General features: G+C 39.0%; 1 protein-coding gene across 3 annotated transcripts in view; it reads right to left on the bottom strand.

Annotated features, from left to right (window-relative positions):
• Positions 1–23,889, bottom strand: part of pde4d (phosphodiesterase 4D, cAMP-specific) — a gene marked incomplete at its 5' end in the record, with an annotated part of 182,957 nt that overhangs the window by 46,215 nt on the left and 112,853 nt on the right. The gene's annotated exons all lie outside the window — the stretch shown is intronic.

Here is a 23,889-nt window from a genome sequence, read left to right as displayed (position 1 = left end):
AAACTACTAGAGCGTGCTGTCTTCAGCCAAGTCTTACAGTTCCTCCAGGATGGAAACCATTTTTATCCATATCAGTCTGGCTTTAGGCAAGGCCATTCCCCTGAAACTGCTCTGTCTGTTTCCGATTCCCTCCGTCTTGCCAGATCTACTGGTCATTCCTCAGTCTTGATACTTCTGGACCTGTCTGCTGCTTTTGACTCAGTGAACCATCAGATTCTCCTCTCCACACTCTCTGAGCTTGGCATTTCTGGATTTGCCCTCTCCTGGTTCTCGTTCTACCTCTCAGGAAAATCCCTCAGAGTATCCTGGCGAGGAGAAGTGTCCAGCTCACATGAGTTGAAAACAGGGGTGCCTCAAGGGTCGGTGCTCAGCCGTCTTCTCTTCTCACTATACACCTCCTCACTTGGTGCAGTCACAATCTCTCACGGCTTCTCCTATCACTGTAATGCTAATGACAATCAGCTTTTCCTCTCCTTTCCTCCAGATGACACAACCGTCTCAATGAGAATATCCGCTTGCCTTGCTGATATCTCTGCATGGATGAAGGATCGCCACCTTCAGCTCAATCTGTCCAAGACAGAGCTCATTGTCTGCGCAGCCACTCCTTCCTTACATCCACAGTTAAGTGCGAAGCTTGACTTTATCACACTTGTTCCAACGTCTGCTGCCCGAATCTTGGGGTCATGGTGGATGACCAGTTGACATTTAAGGTCCATGTTGCCTCGGATGCCCGTACCTGCCGATATGCTCTCTACAACATCAAGAGAATCAGACCGTACCTGACAGAACACACGACTCAGCATTTGGTTCAGACTCTGGTCATTTCACACATCGATTACTGTAATTCCCTACTGGCAGGTCTACCTGCATTCTCTGTTAAACCTCTGCTGATGATCCCAAATGCAGCAGCGCATCTGGTCTTCAACCAACCCAAACAATCTCATGTCACTCCGCTGCTAATTGCACTTTACTGGCTTCCGGTCGCAGCACTGATCAAATTTAAAGCTTTGCTTCTGGCTTACAAAACAATAACTCAAACGGCTCCCCTCTACCTTCACTCCCTAATCCAGACCTACACTCCCTCTCAACAGCTACATTCCACCAGTGAAAGATGCCTCATGTCACCCCCAATATGTGGGACTAATCACTAGCCAGACTCTTTTCCTCTGTTGTGCCACAACAGATCTCCTAAACTCTGTCCGCTCTGCAGAGTCCCTGTCTTCTTTTAAGAGCAAGCTGAAGACTCAGCTCTTCAAGGAGGACTTCAACACTTAGTATAGATATATTTATTGGATAGTTGGAGAACTTAGCCCAGTTATTTGCAACAAACTTTATGGTATTAATTCTTTGTATTATAACATAGGTCATATTATGGGGTAGGAAGGTAGTAAACAAAATAAAAAAACAAACAAACAAAAAAAAAAAACACCCTTTAGCACTTCATGGAAGGACCTGCGTCCAACTGGACAGTCCACCAGTACCTTCCTACGATGTCCTATACTGTTTGATTTTGTGCTTGTGTTGTTCTCACTCATATGTAAGTCGCTTTGGATAAAAGCATCTGCTAAATGACTGTAGAATAGAATAGAATAGAATAGAATAGAATAGAATATATATACATACACACACATTTTTTATATATATATATATATATATATATATATATATATATATATATACTGCTAAAAAAAAATAAATGTAACACATTGTAGATCTGAATGAATGAAACTACTCCATAGTTGAATGTGCTGGCAACAAAATCCAACAAAAATGATCAATTATAATCAAATATATCAACCCATGGAGGTCTGAATTTGAAGTTATACTCAAAATTAAAGTGGAAAATACTGATCCAACTTTGATGTAATGTCAAAGTTTATGTAATGTCCTTTAAACAAGTTAAAATGAGGCTCAGTAATGTGTGTGAGTGCCTGTATGACCTCCCTACAATGCCTGCGTATGCCTCAGATGAGGCAGCAGATGTTCACCTGAGTAATCTCCATAACATCAACCAGAAAGCATCGTAACTGAGAAGTGGTCCGTGGTCACCACCTGCAGAACCACTCCTTTATTGGGTGTGTCTTGCCAATTGCCTATAATTTCCACCTGTTGTCTATTTCATTTGCACAACAGCATGTGGAATTGATTGTCAATCAATGTTGCTTCCTAAGTGGACAGTTTGATTTCACAGAAGTGTGGTTGACTTGGAGTTACATTGTGTTGTTTAAGTGTTCCTTTTTATTTTTTAAATGTTTTTGTTTAAGCTAGCTCAACTGTTAAATGGAAAAAACAGTGAATATAAACTCCATTGCTTTATATCTCTTCACTTTTAAATGAATTACAGAAGTATCAGATTAGGACTCAGTATCGGCCAATACTCAAAATCAAGTGACATGTACTCTGGGACAAAAATACCTGATAGGGACATCTATAATATTACTGGCTGTATATCTTTTCACCACAAGTTATTTCACTGCTTATGAAAAAAAAATGCTTTTGTTCAGTGGGTGCTTGTTTGTATAAAAGGCGCTAAATAAATAAAGCTGAGTTACAACACTAAGTGTAAAAATAACTACAATAGACTTAGGCTCTGAGGCCTGCTGAGAGATGGCAAGAGCGTAATGTTTGGAAGTTGCAACACTGCGGTGGCCATTTGAACTTCACAATCCAAAATTGACTTTTTTTGCATTCAAATGTTTCAGCTTGTATATTATTTGTGGTGGAGTGCGTTTAAGAATGCGTATCTAAATATATTCTTATATATGGCCTTATTCTCTCAGTGCTGAACAGGTCTGGTACAGGGAGAAGAGGATTTTTCCATTATCAAGATGCAATGAATAATACAGGTGGTCCTCCTGAAAGCTCCTTTTTACTCTCTCTCTCTCTCTCTCTCACACACACAAACTCTGTCACATGGTACACATATTTACAGAAAAAATACAGTAAAAATCCTTCCTGAGGTTTAAATGGAGTCTAAAAGGTGGATCTCCCATTTTCAGAGACTAATGATTGAATCTGACAACTATGGCAGCTCTGAATTGTTGTCCCAATGTTAAAACTAGGTCTGCAATATCCATCCAATTCAACAACAGAATACATTCCAACACAGCAAAACACGGCTCAGCTACAATTTTCTACTAAATTAAATCAAGAAATTAGAGCAAAAAAGAAAGACTGTTTAACTAACAATGCATGTTAAAAGTAATCAAATTCCAACAATATTTGTGAATATTTTCATTGTGTTCTGCTTCTTGACTGACAAGGCAGCCTTTTTTCTGTTTGTGCATGAGGAGTCTGACAAGCTAGGTAGACATGTTCAAGAATACTTTCTTGTGTTCCAAGATATCTACGAAGAGCTCATCAAATTCTTTTTTTTCAGCCACTTCTCCTTGGCTTATTGCCTGTGCTGGAGCAGTCAATGAAGGAGGCTACATAAAATGTTCAAGCCAGTTTTGTGCTCAGTCTAGTTAGGTGATGTTGAATACAACACTTAGATCTACCAACAGCAAACATGCATTATCTGCATCAGGAGCAGATCCACCAATTAAATTAGCAAGTACAATCTGTGCCACAAACTTCAGCTTGTGTCAAATGTAGAGATTGTCTTTCCACATCTTTCTGTTTTTATGTGCATCACTCATTAGTAAAAAAGAGAAAAGCTAACAGGAAATGATCAAATACAAGGCACATGTCTGCACTTAGCATAACTGAAACAAAGCACAGACAATACCCAGAGGCCCAAAGCTGTTTAAGGGTGAAAAGAAAATTGAAAATGTGGGCAAGACTGTTCTTAAGTGTAGCAAATGAAGCATGTGTATGCATGAGAAGCATCTTGTGACAAGGAAGGGCAAAGCTAACAAATAATGGCTGAAAGCTTTGTTAGACAGCAACAGCATCCAGTCATGAAATATCTTTTGCCTGACTGGCATGAAAAACTCAACCCACTGGGAAAAAAAAACATTGTTGGAAATCGAAACATTCTCCCAACAGCCTCATATAATGACATCACTAACTGTGCTGTGTGTCCCTCCCAATTTCCACCATCAGGTAGACAACTATTCCCATTATACACTCAAACTAACTATGACCATTCAAAACAAGACAGCAGGACAAGCCAACAACACAGCACTTTTAGTGGAACATTTTTCCATCCTTCTAATAGTAGTTTCAGTATTACAACACCTCTGTGTGCTTGGCTTGCTATTTTCAACCTGCCCTCGAGTTTATGGATCAACCGAAGCATTTAGTGTGGGAGAAAATGACAGGAAATGTCTGGCCCATTTAACAATAAATATCCCTGAATACATCTGAGCTAAGCTCAGCGGGAAAAAAAAAGTTAAAATGGGCTGGGCAAGCCATAAGGGAACTGTAACCCTACCATTAAAACAACAAACATGATAATAAATCAACATGAATGACAGTGACAATTTTCTTCTTTAACATCAACTCTGCATATTTAAGTAGCACCCATATGAAAAGTATAATACCTGACGGTCTGAAAAAAAAAAAAACATAAAAAAACAAAAAAAAAAACCCACCATTTCTATCACTACAAGCAATACTCACCATATCCAGGAGTGCCTTCTGAAGGGAAGATGGCTGAGGTGCATCATGAACTTATCGCTAGAAACACCTGGGCATTGTCCAGGCTTCATAGCAAGGCAGTCAGGACTGATCCCTGTTAACCTCTGGCCCTTCAAGCCTCCCTATCTATTTAGCTATCTGTCTGCAGATACTGCCCCACAGCATCTGCAGGCCCCAGTATGAAATATTGTTGTCCATACTGTAAAAGTCCCCTGCTGTGATGCATACATTCAGATCAGTCCTCTAGTGAAGAACCACCAGCTTCACTTATTTGGTCCTAAAACATCATTTGAAAAAGCTCCAGCTTACTCCTAACAAAATAGTCTTAAAAGTCACACAATATAGCGCCATAAAATCCATTGAGTTCCAGAAGGATAATGAAAAAAAATCCAATAAACTTGGTGCATATAAAAACAATAAGAAGAGGAAGAAAGTGTAAGAAGACTTAAGCCTTAAGTGTGGAGTCAATTTCTGAGAGTGTCAGCAGTGTGAGCACGCAGGCGGCCACCCAGCAGGACCAGCTAAGCTCTCTGGCCGCTGCTCTTTTTTCCTTGGGATTCTTCCGGCGAAGGTTTGGAAATTACTGTCCCACATCCACATGATGAACCAGTTCATGGAGTCATTCCTCTGGTAAACATTCCTTTTCCTGACAGTCAACGACGCCAGTTGGAGAGGCAGCGGTAGTCACACCAGCATGACGGAGCATGTTACACACACAGTCACTCACACACTCACAGGTCCGCTTTCATCCTCTCAGCTCTGCCCTCTTTGTCTCTCTTATTTTGTGTCTCCCTCTCTGTTCTGCCCTTTCACAATCTCCCGGGGAGGGAAGTGAATAGGAAGGGAGGGAGAGTAAAAAAAAAAAACAAAAAACAGTAAAGCGTCTCTTCAGTTCCCCTCCTGCGCTATGTCTCGCTGCTGATCTTCTTTCGCCCTCTCCCTCCTTCCAAACAGTGGGATGTCCTGATTCTGTAATAGGTGTGCCTGCTGTACTCAGTCAGCTAAACCTATTGATCCTCTTAAGACTTCATTCAGACAAACCAGTCTGCACAAGTACAATTTGTATACACAGGAATGCATGGGACTCCTCAATGTATATGGTCATAAATAAAAGTGTTGACAGAATTTTTCAAATCTTCTGCTCTACTTGTCTTTCCTTCATTAATGCGCATTTGTCTGTATTATAACTTTCCGCCGTCATGACAACAAGTGCTACTGTTGCTCTGTCAGTTTGCGTATTGATTTTGCTCCTCTAAGCATAACCTGCCTGTAATGTCGGCATGCCTGTCAATGGACCATAAAATGTCAAACCACGCAGCAAATGTCTAATTTTTCCCGTGCACATGTACATTTATGTAAAACTTCTAGTGGGTAAGTGTAACTACAAAAGCAAGCAGGCACTCTGTTTGCTTCAAGGAACCTGTCATACAGGATGTTATTTCCCTTACTGCAGTGTGATGCATTCTTCTGTTTTTAGACTGGCAGCTTTCAGTCAGATGGCGACACATCCATCCATACAAAAATAATAAGTTATAATGTCTTTATAATCAGCATTTTAAAAAGTCAGAGTAAAACTAGGAGCAATCAAAGTCAGTGACATTGAAAACATGTCTGAATATGTTTAGACTCTGCCTGCCTGCTTGTATATGAGCGACTTCACAAGTACATATCAGCTTGAGAATTTGTCTGTTCTGTGATTGGTGTTGGCATGGACATCATGAGAAGTTAGAGTTGGCATACTAAGATGGTGTGTGTGTGAGTGTGTGTGCTTTGCATTTAAAAGCCAAAGCTCCAGTTGCTGCGGTCTGAAAAACAGGATCCAGCACTGCTTCTTGCACACATCCTGCCCTACACACACGTCAGCAGCTTCTCAGCCCTTGCCAGAAGTCAAACCACCTCAGAGCCTCTGGGAGATTGCACCTTCAGCTACACCCAGAGGGTGAAGGAGGTCTGGATATTGAGGAAGCTACTTGTGGGAAAATAATGAAGATATAGATGTGTATTTTCAGACTGTTGAGGAGCAGCCTTGGCTGTAACTGGGAGCAAAATAAACGCAAGTTTCTCTTTACATATTATACAAGCAAGCTACTAGAAAACACTGAAGCACAGCTAATTAAATATGAGACAAATAGAAAAATATTTAATCTCCATCTGTCTCCAATTGTATTGTCTCAGACACCCTGCGCACAAAGAGAAAGAGGGGACAGATTTCTATTTATAGAGAATCCACTGAATGTTTCACTGCAAATGTGTATGCATGTGTGCTATTGCATAATCCAAGTCCCTGCTTTAAGGGTTGTTGGCCCTTGGTTTACTCAACACTGATGAGCTGTCACGACTCGCTACAGGAGAGAGAGAAAAAAAGGAGTATAAATGCAGAGAGAAATATGAAGCAAAACTGAGAAAGAAAGACAGGGTACAGTAGGGGGTTGAATTGGATGTTTGTGTTGGCATCTTCAGAAAAAGGAGTGTTTACCTTACGACCAGAAAAGGACCAGAAGAAAGGTCGAAAGTGCAGGAGTTAAAAAAAAACAAAACAACCATGATGTGGGTCACAGAATCCTTGAATAAAATATGTGCAAACATGATAACACAGAGTGGTACTGGAACAGTATTACCGTATTATCATATGTAACCCCTTCTCGTAAGCAGAACAACGCATTTTACATCAGCAAAATATCACATCATATTTGAATTGGGAAGCCTTTTCCATTACATTAGTGGTCTGTCTTTGTCACTGGCCTTCTGGGGGGAGGGGACCGAATTACATGGCGGAACAAGTACATATCGATTTCATGTGTCCTGACATTTAGCAGAGTACTTTTCTTCATTTTTCTGAGAATCGATTGTCCTGAGAACACAGGCTGAACAGCCTCTACAGTTACATCATGAAAGTGGCTCAGCACTGCCCTGCAGCAGCATGACTGCTTCAGCGCCTGATGTTTGCAAAACAACAGATATGCAACTCTTGAGATTTTAGAGCCTGCCAAGAAATGTGGGCCAAGCTTTGTGACATGAAAATCAATACATAAACTATTTTGTTTATTAACACATAATCGCACGATGGAACTGCTGCTGCGCATTAGTGGGGAATTACATCTATCTCAGCAAATGCATTTGGTGTTGTAGCGACTCAATCATCCTATTAACATAAAAATCCAACATATTTTACATTCAAATAGGAAAACAAATCTCTGCAGAGACTGAGAGAAAGCCGAGCCATGTGCACATTGTTCCCTTGAGGTAGGCCAACTGTCTGTCACTCTGTGTGTCACTGTGGAAATGCCTTGGGCTGGTGCTCCTCCTTGCCATTCACAGATGGTTATGCAGTGGTATTTCAGCAAAGGTTAACTCATTCCCCCTTCAAATCAGATATTTGTAATTAGATTCCCACATCTAATGGAGACATGCAGGCTTCAAGTGCCATTCTTATGAATGTGAAGAATCTTTAAGTCTGCAAAAAAAACTACTCACTTGCAGAGTGGAGAGGCTCTTTCTCACTCTTTGATTTTAATGGGGGCCAAAAGACAGAGGAAAGAGACTTGTTACAAATTATATGCTACATTACATTGAAGTAGCAGCTGTTAGTTGGGAAAGTACAAAAGAAAAGCCGCTCATTTCTTGGTTATTTAGATTAGAATTTTAAGAGTATGGCCCTCACTACCGAGAAAAAGGCAAGTTATGTACCTAGGACTGATTTCTTCTGGAAATGGCGATGTCTGATGGAGATGTCTGAGCCACCTCTCCAGCATGGGTGACACTGCACCTGGAGTAATACACACACACACACACACACACACACACACACACATATATATATATATATATATATACGTGTACATATATGTGTGTGTGTGTGTATATATACAGGAACACAATCTGGTGCTACCACTTACTTTATATTATCACAGTTAGCTTAATTAGGTTGTCCTGTGTGCAATAAAAGTGTCCACAAAACACAAATCATGCTTCAAACGTAATATGGTTATTAAATAACTGTCCTAATTCTTTTCTTCTCCTTTGGCCATCTATGTGAAGCAGTAGTGATGGCAGTGTAAAAACAAACACAAAGCGCCTGGACAATGGACAAAACGAACACAGTTTTGAGGACGTCCATGTTATTGAAAACAGAGGTTGCACATGTAACATCATGGTATTTTCTGTCGCGTTTCAAAACCTAAGACCCCAGTTATATATGTCCACATACAGATGTGCAAACGGAGTGCTTGCAAATCTTCACTTTGGTCTGAGTTTTTTTTTTTTTAAAGAATTGTCTTTGGTTGCATAAATCTGCTTTTTTATGTGGACGACAGGCCAAATTGGAGAAATATCCTGCTGTGCAGACAAGCCGTCACTAATCAAGAACCACTGAGCAAGCAATCAGGACGAAGATCAGGGCTAAAGTTGTGGGGAAATGCAAAAAATGCAAGTTTGGGATGATGAAAGAAAAATGCTTAAAAATACCACAAAGCACCATTAAATCAATTATCCCAAAGTAGAAAAAATGTGGCATGTGGAAAGAACATGGCAGAGACCATCCTCTAAAACTTAGATGGGGCAAGGAGGGCAAAAAAGAAACCATAACCCTAAAAAGCTGGAGTGCTCCACCGACTGGTGAGGACCTGGGCTTGAATGAGACTGGCCAAAGATAAGGCCATTGCTCACAGAAAAGTGCCTAAAAGGATGTGAGAGACTTTTCACACATAGCATTGAAGTGAATTATGCTGCATCTTTGAGTAGTTGCCCATATTACATACTGAAAACTCTCTGTATAAGTTTAAAGTTTTACATTTGTCCTACATATTATAGATCTGACTCTTAAAAGTACAAATGAAATGCAATATGACAGTGTAGTGGACTTATACAAGAGTGAGATGAGGGTGTTTGTATGCAGCAAAGATGGAACAAGTCACTGTGAAGTTCTGTGTTTTGTTGTGTAACAAAGAGAAAGTGTGGGATATAGGGTTGAAGTTTGATGCTTCACAAATAGTCTTATCAAATAGTTGCTGGTGCAGTTTTATTTTAGTGACCTGCCAGAAATAAATGACCATATGGGAAACACTGCATTTTCCAAACTGTTTGATTCAAACCAGGTGAGGTTGTTTTGTGTTTCTATAATTTAATACTCTCCTATCACATCAAGATGTTCTTGAAAAGTACTAATTTAGGCCTTGGTTATTTTAACACAAGTCAGTATTCAGCAGTTTAAACATATTTTAATTGATACAATAAACATAATAGAATTCATACATTATTTAAATTAATATCCACCAACCAATAACAGCACACAGGGTATGAGGGCTATAAAAGCAGTAAGCTCTCCAAATGTCAGTTTTTTTATGATCATCTGAGGCACATATTCCATAAACTTAGCTTTCAGAAAAGCAACATGCCCATGGCAGTGCAGTAATGCTGCATTTGCGTATGTCAGTAGTAGCATGGTTTGATATGAAGAAATAACATTTCCCTTAACAGATACTGGCCGTCGAAATCTGAGAAAACCAGTTCAATGACCACTTATCAATGTAACTGAAACAATTATATAATTGCTTCTTTTTAAAAAATCATTCTTCATTTAAAGTTAAAAATTATTTTTAACTGCATCATATTTTCCTTAAACATTGTATGTAGATGTAGTTGATAAAAAAAAAATCCCCAAGAACAAGTTTTCAACAAAGCACTAATTGTTGAGATGAAAGATTTATAATGTTGTTGGTATTTCTCACTACACATAAAGGCATTTACAAGAATGTTGACACAAGTGACAAACTTACAAAGGTCAAACATCCTAGTTTCTGTTTTTTGAATGAATCATACAGAAGTGGTATGTAAGCAACACCATGTTATTCTTTTATACATTTCCAATAAGTTGAGAAAGCAGAAAGATCAATGCAGCTTTAACAACATTATCTGTTATAAGCTATTGGCTGTAGTTATTTATAGTATATCTATGCTTTTATTGAGCTAATGCAACCCCCCACCCCCTTCATCCCCACACTTTTTTAAATAGATTTTTCAATTCTTGAATTGTTTTGATGCAATGAAACATGGCATACGTGTTTTGTTCTTATACAGAGAAGCATTTTTTCAATCTTGTTCAGCCTCATCGACTTTGTGGCAACAAATGCACTGATTGAGTTCACACGGTGACCTGTAAATTTAGGGGTGCGGGCTAAAGATGACAATAATTATCAAGTGTTCTGTCAATTGCCAGCATTGTGCTTTTGAAACGCTGCCATCAGAGCGTAAATACTGCACTGCACACTTCAATGAGAGCTTTGTACCCCGGCCATCAAATTAAGCTCATACGGTTACCCTGCAGGGATGAATGCATTTTGGAAGCTGGTGACTCTGAGAGAACACTAGTTAGAGTGTCATAAAATTTCACTGCTCACCTGTCATATTGAATTCATTCTAAAATCGAAGGCCTCATCATTGTCCAGACCTGTCACCACTGTGAAATGTTGATGATTTGCTGCTCTTTTTTTTATTTACATCTACCCTCAATTGAATTTTTTACTGTTTTGCAAACATTTTATTATATAATTACGTTTAACTTATAAATTATATTCGTATGCTTGTGTCTCCTGAGGTTTTCCCATCGGGGGGGGGCAATCCTTTAAAATCTCAGGATGCCACAGATACAAACAAGTTACCTGATGAATACATTTCATAGATGTTCTCAAAAAGGCCTTTCTTGTATGTTTGTTGTCCAGCCCCATGCTTTGCATGCCCTATTAGACAATCAACATCTGTAACCATTGTACCAATGCACTGTGAGCCTCTGTTTCTAACCATGGTGTCAGCTCTGTTGCTCAACCCCTCCAAAAATAGACTTTTTCTGCATTGCACCAACGTTGTGTCACTGTTGCAGCCAAAGTGCCTGACTGGCTCCCCCTGCACTGTCCGACTAGTCTGAGCCTTGATCACGGCACTGGATGAACCGAATGTCTTTTCAAGTGTGATTAGTAGTTCCTTTGAGGAATGATATGACCCAAGATGACCTCCGGTGATATGTTAATTACTGTGGACTCAGGGGGAAATGCAAGTCTACTGCTGCACTTAATGAATGAAGATTACCTTGACTAAAGTCCTGTTCACTGTTTGTTTTTAGATAATGCATGTCATTCATCAACAGCTGGAAAAAGCTAGTCCCTATTTCAGCATTATTCAGTTTTAGAACCACATGAAAAACTGGAGGCCCACTGGAAAACCTTATGTCATAGCATCCTAATGCATAGTTTATCTGCCTATTACACAGACTACACGTTTAGTCATTTTTTAACTGCTTTAAAATTAAAACATGCATTTAAAATGGTAGACATTTGATACCCTTTGGATATCTTAACCCATTTAAACTTGGATCATTTAATCAACATTTGCTCTTATTTGACATCCACATGGCTGTGTATCTGTCACAGCAAGCTGGGGTACCAGTTTTATTATTTATTATTTATACACCATATATAAATGCATTAAACTTTGCAATGCATTTGCATTTTGTTACATTTGTGCTATATGTGCATAGTGTAGTAAATAAAAAATATGTTCTGCAAGATAGCCAATATGTCAGAAAAGATTAACTAATGCAGTAGAATGCTTGTAAATCTGTTATGCGTGATCACCATTAAGCTTCATAGGTAAACTTATCTTTACTTGAGTAAAATTACACTCAAAACAAAAAAAGCAAGTCAAGTTTAAAATCACAGTTTAGTACGTTTGTTTTGAAGGAGAAAATATAAAATAAAACAGAGGAAGGATGCACCCAATATAGAAAAGTCAACTGTATTTCTATAAATTGTAATTCTTTGTTGACGTGAAAAGAAAGATAGTTCTTCTGTTTTATAATCTGAAAAACTGTGAGAATTTTTTGTACAAACTATATGTCATTTCATTATTAAGGCATTAAGATTTGTCAGTGCACCATAGTAGTGTAAATTTTCAGTATGAGACTGCCAAAATGACTAAAGGAAAACAGTAAAAAGGGATACAAGTGGCACCAATTGAAAATTTATATTTAAGGCACAAAACACACACCAATAAATTATCTGAATGTACATGAGATGTGAATGGTTGTATTATACAGAAAAAAGTTGCAAGACAATGTTCTACTTTATCCTCAAGATGCTGTGAATCCCATTTAAGAACATAAATAATAAAAAAGGATGTAGGAAGCATGTAGGAAGGAACACTGTGGTGAGACTTCTGTGACATCAACCTGTTAAGTAATTATATGTTAGAAGGAGACTTGCAGGATGTAAAATGATCTTACTCTGAAAATGGTTCCGTCTCTCAGTAAACTGGAGCAAACCGCTGAACTCTGGTCATACACACAGAACAGCACACACCCATCCAAATACTTGCATAATTGGTTCACATTCCAGCTTGCAGCTACAAAATGCGAGCAAGAAGGCAGTGTTCTCACCACGGCTAGTCACAACACAGAAAACTTAGTGTCACACTTATTAGGGAAGATTGGCAGGATCATGGTACTTTTAAAAGTATACAAAAAGGCTATGTCGAGGACAAGTAGGCAGCAAAACCACCTACCTGGAGAGTAAACAGATCTGTAATGGGAACCAGTAAAAACGAAGCCTGGATATATATCAAGTTTTTATACCACAACACTGATTGTAGTTTTTACTTTATATAAAATCTTTTATATTGGAAAAAAACCCTAAAACATTTATGTAAAAGAAATGGATTTGTGCGTACATTTGGCTTTTATTTAAAACACACTAAGAACCTGCCAAAATGATGAATCATTGTGCAAGTGAACTGGAAAACTGACCTCTGCAGGCAGCAGTATGTTTGTGATTACATTTCCTCAATACAAATTACATTAATCTGTTAATAAGGTGTCATATATTTCAGCTTAGACATTTCATTCATAATATATTGCATACAAGCCAAATATGCTGGATGATACGCTAGTTGTTTACCTTGCACTACCCAAACACATAATCATTAGATTCTGATATTTATGATCACATCATCTACTGCGGATGTTATGAGCTTAACTTGAGTAACTCTCTAACTTGAATGACACATTTAAGTCTTAGCAAATTTGACAGAAAAGCCTCAGAAGCAGACAGCAATGACCATACCACCCTTGTCTGCTGTCATGGCTTCCATGACATTTAAAAGTCAAACTTTCAACCGCACCACGCTATCACCACATGAAACCTGTCAGCATGCTAGAAAACCCCAGGTAGGAAGGTAGCTGCTTGGATTTAGAGGCAACAGGAATTATGTTCCTATATTGTCCTCTTCGAGAGAGGAGAAGAGAAGAGGAGAGGAGAGGAGAAGAGAAGAATGAAGGACCATTAAATGTAGAGACTACTTCTAAATGTTTCATGAGATTCGATGTTGCAGTGTGAAATGGGGTGAAATGAGACTGGAAGCGAAATGGAGTTTTAAGATGTGTAAAGACTCTTTAAAAGTCAGTGTGTGGGTGAGAGGCAATCTGTGTTATATTTGTGTGAAATCTGTGTGAGGCTGCTTCCAGTTAAGGCTGGCAGGATGAACTTCCGACACCATGCTGATCTGAAAGTCAGTCTCACACACTCTTTGCCTGAAAAGCAAAGACAATTCTGAGGTTGTCTTCAGAGTCAGCTTTTGAAGTGAAGAGTAGAGCGCAATGGTTTGCACTTAAACACAAAAAGATGTCAAAGTCCAGCAGAAAGAAGGAAATCGTTACATCTTCTCTAAGTACCTTTTCTTTTTGCAAACTGTGAAACTGGAGTTGAAAGCATGCAAATATAACTGGGTGTGCACTCCATAGCATGCTTGCATGCATGTACTTCACTTGCACCTGTGTGATGACATGGTGGCAGGCTCACACAGACACAGAGAAAAGAAACCACAACTCTGGCATGTTATAACAGGAACCAAAAGAATGAACCCACTGCTTATTCTCCAACTGTGAAACATTTGGGGAATCATACCAAGGTTATGAGAATAAGCCTGCAAACAGCTTTGTAGGCTTATTTTCATAACCTATCATTTGAATCCGGCAACAAAGAAACTGCTGTCTACCTTGGCAAAGAAAACAGGAAAAGGCTGAATGGAAAAAAGTTAACAATCTGAAGAGATGGCAACTCACCAATATATTTGTACGTAGATTACAAAGGTTTTAGAACGGGACACCTCCTTGAACCAAAAAGGTATTAATCATATACTTATCAGAAGTATAAGTGGGTGCTTTTGTGATGGCACTAAATTAAAAGAAGGTCAGACATTATACTATGGAAATAAATTCAACAACTGTTTGGAAGAATCAAGAAACTTGGGATCACGCCACACTGATCACAGTTTAATTCAGTTTAAAACCATTTCCCAAGACACACAAGATCACGCTATGATCACGAGGGTCCATGTAAACTGTTCCATGGATATTCACATAGACACCATGGATCATACTGAAACCTGAAGCACTGCATTCCTGTAGATCAGCATTTTCAGGAAGAGGCATGTGCACCACTGCTCAAGTCGGAAAATAAATCTGCTTTGTTTGCTTCGTTACAACAAACTGCCAGTCCCAGTGTGTGTGTTGTCTGCAGACAGTCTCATACACACCCGCTGATGAAGCAACTCACACATCACACAGACCTCACCAGAGTTTTGCATATTTCCAATGTACAATTTATAGACGATGCATTCCTCTCACGGAAAATGTTACAAAAGGAATTCGGATACAAACATCTGTGAAAAATAACATGATTTACAAAAACTTTTAAAAAGTACTTTTAACATCACACACATTAAAGTCACGCACATTGCTTTATGTGTGTGACTTGTTGACAAAGGATGTTATTGGGTTACTTTGCTGTGACAAACTCTCATGTGTTTAGTTGTGTGACCACAAAAACTAAATGAGGAATTCAGCTGTATTAATACTAACTAGGGCTTTACTGCTTTTGTCAAAACACAAAAATATGGAAATTTGGAGCTTGTGCAACATGTCTAGTCAAGTGTATGTATTCAGTAGTTATATTCACCCTTCATTATCTAGGTATGCAAGTCCAGATGTCACAACGTTGAATTAACTGCATTTCATTTAGCCAGAGACGTTTATAATTGTTTTTCCAATGAATGCACGAGCTCTCCTGGAACTCCAGCTTCCTCCCACTACCCAGCTTGTATATTAGGTTAAATTGGTTAGTTTAAATTAAGTCTAGAGTGTGTGGGAATGCAAATGGCTCTTAGTCTCTGTGTTTGCCCTGTAATGTAGTTGATCCCAACCTAAGGTTCCAAAAGAGCACAGGGGTCCATGGAGCTTTGAATTCAAAGCAATTGTGATTAATATCCATACATCGTCCCTATTTTAAGAAGTAAGGCTAAATGTGGTTCATTTAACTTAAGTTTTATGGAAGTGCAGGCTCAGTCAGAGTACAGAAATTAAGGTGATAATCTTACTTCTGAAAGCATAAAACTAACCATGATTTCCACATGGGACGGAGCAGGGGGTTAATGGCTTTTTTAATAGGTGCATGTCGGGGGAAGCACTATTACTTTTACTATTAAACATAGCCCTGAGCCCTACAGGTGTTTTTTTTTAACATGATTTCAGCACGTTTGTGACCGCTGATTGTGATCATTCCAGATGTTTTTGCAACCACATTTCTTCCTCAAAGTGGTTCCCCACTATCCTTCCAGATTTTAATAACACCTTAAAATCAGTTTTAGTCATTTCTGCAATGTCCTTCGATGTTTTCTCTGCTTGATGCGTGCCGATGATTTGACCCTTCTTATACAAACATTTTTTCCACGGCCACTGGATGTCTCTCTACGTTGTTGTTTCAGAAATGAGAAGCTACTAATTGTATCAGTTGAGATTAAATAACTTGTTGCCAGCTGAAAGATAATTGCCCTTGCAGTAATTATCCAATAAGAGGCTTCTACCAATTGGCATGTTCTAAATTCAGGTGGCCAAACAATGTTTTTTTTTTTGCCATGTAGGAGGTGTAATGCAGTGGCTTCCTGGTGTAGAAGTGAATTCTGTTATAAGTGACTAGTATGAAAAGGGTACTAATAAATGTCTCTGAGCATGACTGCAGCTTTTTCACAGGAAGGAAGGTATACTGCAGAGCATGAGTGGGTGGGGATGGATAGACAGAGAGTACAGTTATTCTGTAAAGAGGTAGACAGATATTTAACACAAAGCAAATCAAAGACAAAGACAGAACAAACAGAATATGGATTGTTTGCTTTCACAAGTTGCACTCTGCTGCACATTTTATCATAGTGCTGAGCTTCACGTCGGCACGAAAGACCCCCTAAATCCCACCCAAGCTCCACGGCTCCAAATATTTCTATACGCTGCACATGGAGTGCATGAGCAAAAACAAAAGGTAGAGGGGGATGTGGAGAGAATGAAAGAAAGAGTAGGAAAGCGGAAAAATGTGTGAGAACAGCATCATTGCATAACTGAAGCAGCATGCAAGACACTAAAGGGGAGCTCCTGGGCTTCTGCAAGTCGCAGAGTGACGCATTGCCGTCACACACATTTTAACACACACACACACACACACACACACTCTGTGCGTACACCCCCATTGCAGTAAATGGCACACATTCACACTGATGTGCTCTATGCAAAAGAGGCCACTCCCACACATTTATCACACTCTAACTCACAACAGCAGGGTAGACGACAGATTTACTATGACACTGCTTAGCAGCAGAGGAACAGAAATGCAACATTTTCAATCAATATGGTCCATAAACTCTGCGGGGGCCAAGAGCTATGGCAGTTATGAGGCACTGAGCTGATAAGTAGCCTTAGATGCATTTTATGTGAAGTCCTACAATCACGTTTTAGCTGTTTCCTAGAAAGATGTTTTTGTGCTTCTGCTTTCAATTTGCTCTAGCATGATACTGTTGAGGTTTGGCAAGTTTATTTTGTCTAATACCAAACACCAAAGCCTATGGTAAAATGAACTGTTGAATCAGTTTTGTTTTTGTTTTTTTCAGAACTATACAATTAAACATTTTTATTAAGAAATATAAGATGCCATATAGTATATAAGGCACATATATTCACTTACATGCATGCACACACTGTTGCATTTCTGTGGAAATAACACAGATTCTGACGCTAATCCTATAAAACACTAGGGGGACTGTGAAAATACAATGAGCCTTAGCCACATATTTTATAGCCTGTCTAAAGGAGGAGTGCTAAAACAATTGTAACAGCTAAATCTTTCTCCACATCATCCATCTTTCTGTCTTTCTGTGGAGCAGTCTTTAAACACAGAACATGCCTCCCTAGCTATCAATCTGCTTTAGTAGCTATTTTTACATCCAGGCATGACTGGAGGCATACAAACTCACACGCACAGAACACAGCAACCCTGAGCTGAGGCAGATCGATTGATGAGCTAGGAGGAAGGCATCCTGCATTCCTCCCAATCTGGGAATGTAGAAGCAGGCAACTGTAGCACTTTGCTCTAACACAGGAAATCAATATCCTGCAAGCTAATGAGACAGACCCCCTACCCTCAGCATCTGATTAGATAAACAGATTAGCAACAAAACACAACATCACCATTAGGTGAAAGTAGTGCAGGCAAATGTTGCTCGTGATAGGCCATTATGCAGACAAGCAACTGTACAGGTAGTTATTAGGTGAAAGAAAATGATAAGTCTGGTGTTAAGACCTGAAAGGCTCCTTATGTGTTGTAACTGATATCATTACATCTGTCACCCATGAATGTTAAAGAAATCTCAATGTGATGCTGATGATAATAAAATACATACATATATATAATCTAACTCCTTGGTTTGGCTTTAGTACCAAAATCCAATGGGTTTAGAAGGGATCATGGTTGGGAATAAAGCACAGCCTTTAAAACCCCTGCAAATTCCTGACTAAGTGTTTGTACGTGACCAAGTAGGAGGTGCGATACCAGGATTATACTCATCTGTAGACTGCAAAAACATAAAATGGCAACACTTTCCTCTGGCAAAGGGGCTAAAATACAGCCTTTAACATGAAAATACATCACAATCCAGAAAAAACAAAAAACAAAAACATTACCCGCTGGGTCATCTCATCTTTCAAGAAACTCTCAGCTGTTTTGTCACTTACCTAAAAAGAGAGAATAAGGTGGGAGGGGGGGGTCAGAAGGGGGATGGGAAAAAGGTGAAAAGACACACAAAAGAGAAAGGTGAGATTCAACGTCAACTTAAACAGTCAGAAACAACTTGAACTTGAACAAAACAATCAAACCTCCTTCATTGCACAATCACTTTGTGGATAGTTTCTTTTTAACAAACGCATCCACACCCACAGAGTGATGGATCAGAATGGGTGGGAGTGATTATCAATATACTGCAGTGGTGAGAAAACTGCTCTCTTTCTATATCTCCTCTTTGCTGCATCCCAATGCAAGTTTATTGATTTGTGTCTTGGCTCCACTCTCCATACACGCACTACCCTTCAGTAACTGCACACTCCCAGGCTGTCTTCATGGGAAAAATGACAGCAATTGTATCACACTATAAGTGATATATAAAAGTGGCCAGATGAAGAGGGAGTTGAGACACAGATACCTATCACAGGGAAGAATATAACACACAAAGGAACAAAAAAAAAAAACTCCCAACAAAACAGAGATCCTGGTTCCTGCAGTGGCTGAGGACCCAGAACTGTTGTCAAGAGCAGAAGAATATGGATTTGTGGGCTGTCACACTCCATTTATTCAAATCATCTTGCAGCTCAGAATAAAAATGATTGGAGGAAGTACCGAACTAAAGAGAAATCCTGGTGTGTTTTTGCGCATGTTAAATTCTGATCAGATTTCAGCTTCCTGGGCAGTCATGAATAAGTCTCAGAATGGTGCTGGATGTTTCGAGCAAATCCCAATCATTTCAGACATAGCGGAAAAGACAAAGATCAAGTTATCACTTAAAAACTTCTTTACAAAGGTTTGCACAAAGCTATGAAACTGAAGAGCAGTAGCCCCTGAAGACAAGCTGGTTATGCTGAAGAGCTTATAGTCCTTTCATCAGCTTCTATTAGCACAAACCAGACACGACAAGCAGACAAGTTAATGAGGGTGAACTAAAGGTAAAGGGTGCTGTGGCAATATGATGAAATGATACAAATCTGTTTATAGCCAATTACTAATTGGAAACTTAAAATATGTTGTGGACAAAACACAAAATGTGGAACACAGACAAGCAAAAGAGAAGTGCCCAGAGAGTATCAAGCAGCAAAGATGGCTCAGATAGAAATCTGACCAGTGCACTTTTAACTAGAAGCTAGCATGTTGACATCTGTGAAGCTGAAGTAATATATCTAAATAAAATGGACAAATATTGGTGGAAAAAAAAACATATTACACATTTCCAGCTGGGAAATGATAAAAGAATACTGTTGTAGTTTCTGCCAGCCAGAGGGCCATTGAGCAAGCAATGTCCAAGTTTTAGCCCAACTTACACAGGGCAAAAGAAAAAAGGAAAACTCTTATACTAAGGATTTGTGTTTCTACAACATTGGCTTTTCTGAAATGTTCAACACTTTAAAAAAGGATATACAACGTGGCATCGTGGGGTGATTTTAAAGGTACAGCAACTCCCAAAGCAAAATTGAAGAATAATTGAAGGAAGCAGGTAGGACAGCTCAGACATATGCTGTGTAACACGTTGGCACATCATCTTACGTCATCATTTTGTGTACTTTATCACAGGTGGTTACAGAGAGCATCAAGTTTTCCAAAGAAAAGGGCAATAAATGACCAATAATATTGTAGATAATAGAAGGAGGTTGGTTTGAATTGTGTTATTTTTGCTAGTGATACAGAATATGATAACATCTGCTGCCATAGAAACACTATTTTTCCTTTTGGTTCATGTTTGACGCAAGCAAAGGTTAGGAAATTTAACAGGTCCCTTGTTTTCTTTTTGTTTGGTAAAGACAACATTTAGAAAGTAAATCAATGTTAATCAAATAATAAACTTTTAAAGTGCCAAGTTGTTACACTTTCAAGACTCATTGAAAAACATCTATAATCGCTTTGTAACGGTGTTGCAGTCCTCTGGGCTACTTTCTAAAAAGATTTTATAAAGTGCAATATTTTATCTTAACTGTCCCATGTTGCCATATTGATATCAGTATTGATGTGAAATTTTCTGTTCTGTAAAGCTGCAGACCATCAGCTTCGTTCCACCCCCATTTCCTGGAGCTTTCTTTCACTACTGTGTCAAAAAGATTTATTGTAGCACATTCAGACTCAAATGTCGACCACAGACCAACCCTGATGAAGAGAAATGCAAAGACATACTCAAAGAAAATGCAACTAAAATATCTTGATAAAAATAAATAAATAAATGAAAAAGTGATTCAGACCGAGTATAAAAGGGCAAACAATCAGATATGACCATATGCAATACGAAGGGCAGAGAAGGGGACATGAGCCGATTGGGGTACGGCTTTCTTGCTTCACTGACTCACAACAGGAGAGTCAGTGATCATCGCATTCATAATGTGAATTACTTTTTAAAATTCAAATGCCTCATCCAACACAGTTAAAAGTACACAAACACACACACACACATTAAACCAGGTTCAACATCACAGCTGTTAAAACATTTTAAAGAATGCTGGTTTTTAGGATTAATAGCAAAACATTTTACAATATAATCACATAGAGAATAGTGCAAAATCCTGCTTTTTGGATTGTACTATTTTGCCTCTTTTTTATAGCTTGAAAGGTAGATTCTGGTGATAAATTACTGAACAAGACATAAATGGGACATCAGTGATCCTTTCATAACCATCTAAGTCCACACAGTCAATCATTACTCAACAACGCCTTTGAATTGTCTTGCTGAAGGCGCAAAATGCCTTTTAATAGAAAAATCTGGAAGAGGTGTCACACCATTTGTAAACTGTCAGTTGTGACATTTATAGAGAGGTAGATCTTTTACAAGAAGCACAAAAACACACGCTTTCAAGATATTAAGGTGACACAAGCTCTCAGATCTGTTTCTCGGTGTGGAAAGACAGGACTGTGTGTATGAAGCTTGAAGCACAAAAAAAACATGGAAAACTGCATCTAAAACCACTGTGGGTATTTTTTTATTTGTCACTGAAGACAAAACCATTAGGCAAATTTTATATATTAAATATTAATTGTATTCTTAAGTTTGCTATCTGTGAAGTCTATATTGGCTCACTGACTAATGCCGTATCTGAACCCATGTGATGGGGCAGTATCTTTCATAAAGATGCCAAAGATCTCTACCTGTACCACTGGTGAAAATGTATTTTCCAGAATATGCTGAGGAATCCAATATGGGCCCACTGTCACCAATATCAGCTCACACCTGTATAATTCTCCTACTGTGACAGGCCTGATTGAAAGTGGTACACTCTGTTTTACTTGCTCTGGCACACCACACCCTCCAGTGGTTTGAGTTAGTGTTAAAAGGTACATAAAAATAAAATAAAAACTCAGTTTTTCCCAATAATCTTACATACAATTTCCAAATTAATGTGCAAAATTAGCTAGCTGTCTTAGTATAATAGGGAAAATATCATGCTTTTCCTGTGAAATCCAGCCTGAATGAAACATGTACTGAAGCTCCACGACTCACGAAGCTATGCATCACCGGGTGTCTTGTATGCTGTATGTGTTAAAGCCCATGGTGACTAAGGCTCCTTCTGCTCCAAGACCCATTCTGCTCCCTTCTGGTTCAGAGCAGGGACATAGCAAAACTTTCTCCTCTAAGCTGATTCTAATGAGGCGTATTTCTGTGGTGACTGCATTCTCAGCAGGTGATTTATTGCATCACACAGTCTTCACCTCCAAAGCTTCTGGTCCTAGAGTGAAGGACAACAGCTTGTGATGGGGAGCAGCTGTGGAAAACAGGTGTGTGTGCTTCCCATTATGGCCATAGCAAGTTAATGATGGCTTTTAATCACTAGCGCCCAACAGAGACTGAGTGTGTAAGAGTGTGAAGATTCTTAACTTTTTCTCTCTGTGTGTGTGTGTGTGTGTGTGTGTGTGTGTGTGTATGTGTGTGTGTATGGGTGTGTGTGTGGACATGTGCCTGTTTGTGCTTTATATACAGCAGAAGAGTTCTGTTATTGGATGTATTTTTGAATGCATCTCTGTATATGTGTGTGTGCTTGAGTCAGAGTGGATAGATAATGAAAGAGAAAAATGAAAAAGAAATAGGGTGCATGCACAAATGCCATCTTGCCACAAAACACTTAGTGTTTTATGGGTAATTCCACAATGAATGCACAAAGAAAGAGAGTCATGACGCAAATACTTTATGTGCCACATCCCACTTCACCACAAAGTGAAAAACATTCTGTTTTCTGAAGTGGATCTGAACCGTCTTTTCTCCTGTTTTCCTTCCTCAAACATAAGAGGAAGAAAAATTGAAAATATTGTGGACACATGTGGACTGACTAAAAAGGACAAGACATGAAAAGAAAAAGTTACCTAAAAGAAATCCACATTTAAGAACTTCAGTTCCAAGGCAAACAAAGATACCTGACAGCCGCTCAGCTAATCGCAGCAGCTTATTTCCAATAACTTTACCTAAAATTGGGAAACCACTGAAAGCTGCTTTCCCAGCCTCTGCAAGGGTTGCAGATGCTTTTACCGTCTTATGCTTGTGCACATACCTTTACATAAACACAAAAATGCACTCCAGAAGGGCAACACAAATCCAAGCTTTGACGGTCATAAGCACTCAGGTGTTTCAGAATATAATGTGTATGTTCATACTGATATACAGGAACACAATTTGGTTTTTCATTAACTTACTAAATAAATCAAGTCAGTCCACCACTTTCTGGACACCCTTTGTGACCCTAGCCAGAGTAAGATAGGATAAATAGAAGCTTCACCAAGCTGTATTATAGTATTTCTCCTGGTAAAACCTAATTAGTCATGCAAAAAGAAAAGAGTGCAAAGGTAATAACTACCTAATGCGCATCATGAAAAGTAAAGCCGTTGCTTCCATTTTCCAGGAGAGAGTAAACAGATAAGGCTTGAGAGAGATACACTAATATGGTTTTATTGCTCATTTTTATCTCATCCGCCTTTTATCGCATGGTTTCACTTCTTAATTTAAGCAACAAGAATAGGACAGATTAAAGAGAGTATGGCGGCAAAATCCTCGGGCCATGTCGGCGCGCAGTGGCATCAACAGTACATCTACCTCTTGTCTAATTAGCAAGAGATTTATACTGTGAATGACCCAGAATCCTTGTGAAATAAATAACTAGCTGCGAAAGGATGTGCAGGGAGCCTCATACTCTTGGAAACCATGCTGCTG

The sequence above is a fragment of the Telmatherina bonti genome (assembly GCF_933228915.1).
Source record: "Telmatherina bonti genome assembly, chromosome: 13".
Lineage (NCBI taxonomy): Eukaryota > Metazoa > Chordata > Actinopteri > Atheriniformes > Telmatherinidae > Telmatherina > Telmatherina bonti.
The sequence above is the reverse complement of the archived record's forward strand: the minus strand, read 5'-3'. Positions and strand labels throughout refer to the sequence as shown.